Raw genomic sequence first — 1,331 nt, 5'->3', positions numbered from 1 at the left:
TGAATCCTGAAGAACTTCTGGCAATTGCTACAAAATAAAATCAGGAACTTGTAAACTTATCCACTGAAATCCCAACTTGATTCCAACTTTGCTTTCTTATTAGTTTCATTCTTTTTATTGTGTCTTGCTAATGTTTAAGCGAAGGATGGGAGAACCCCACTTTCTTTTGTGTAGTCCTAAATTTTGGACAAAATATTTTCTTTCATTTGAAATAAAATAACCTACTGTCTTCGAGAAAAAAAATGATTTCTAAAAATTCATTAAAAACAAGAAATGTCAATAAAGTTGTATAAATTGTAAATTGAATAAAGCTGATTAGATTTCCTATATATATATGCTATAGAAATAGTAAATCGAATTAATTAGATTCAATTTACATGTATATGTAGTAAATCGAATCAAATCAATTCGATTTACTTATGGCTACTTCGATAAAATGGTTTTTCATAATAAATGGAATCTAATAAATTCGATTTACTAGTACACATACTAATTCGAATTAATTGAATTCGATTTACATCGAGAGATTATAAATTAAATCAATTGAATTTCATTTATATAAATATGCAAATAAAACATATATGAACCATGTTTGCATTTAAGACATTCATGTAAAATTGAATCTCATTTAGTTTATTCATGTCATTTGCCCGTAAAATTACAGAAATTATTTTTGTTATGGAAAAGGTGTTGGTATTTTTGCAGGTTATGGGGGAGTGGGGTGATTTACCGGGCGATGGAGGGAGTCAAGCACCACGCGGGGGAGGGGGGGCGTGGAGGACGTGGCACGCATGCAGGAAGCCAAGCACCAACGGGGGGGAGGGGGTGGAGGACGTGACGTCACGGAGTTCCAATGCTCTGCACCACCGAGGGGGCGCGTTGACTGCTGCCATGCAGGGAACAGTCTTCCTCCCCGGTAAACAGCAAGCAAGCTCTTTATAAAGAGCCTCACAGCCTTCCCCTGGTCATTTATACAAGCAGTAGTAGTGTGTTGTGATAGGGAGAGTAGAGGTGTTAGGGAGAGTAAAAAAAAGAAGTGTGTTTCACTACCAGGGTGATTTCCGGATCAACAAAGAGGGGAAGGAGGTTGCCGTAGAAAAAAGAGAAAGATTGGAAAATAGGAGAAAAAAATAGTTTGTATTTATTTTAAAAAATGGTTCGTAATTATTGTGCTCTGGAAGAATATATTATAAATTATTTGGATCATTCAATTTATGTAAGTTGGTAATTTATATTTTTATTGTGTGTTAAATTTCTGTTATTTTTTTTGTTATTTAACATATTAGAATTATTTTTCTGTTAATTTTAGATTAATGTTATGTTTTAAAAAT

The sequence above is a fragment of the Arachis ipaensis genome, chromosome B05 (assembly GCF_000816755.2).
Source record: "Arachis ipaensis cultivar K30076 chromosome B05, Araip1.1, whole genome shotgun sequence".
Taxonomy (NCBI): domain Eukaryota; kingdom Viridiplantae; phylum Streptophyta; class Magnoliopsida; order Fabales; family Fabaceae; genus Arachis; species Arachis ipaensis.
The sequence above is the reverse complement of the archived record's forward strand: the minus strand, read 5'-3'. Positions refer to the sequence as shown.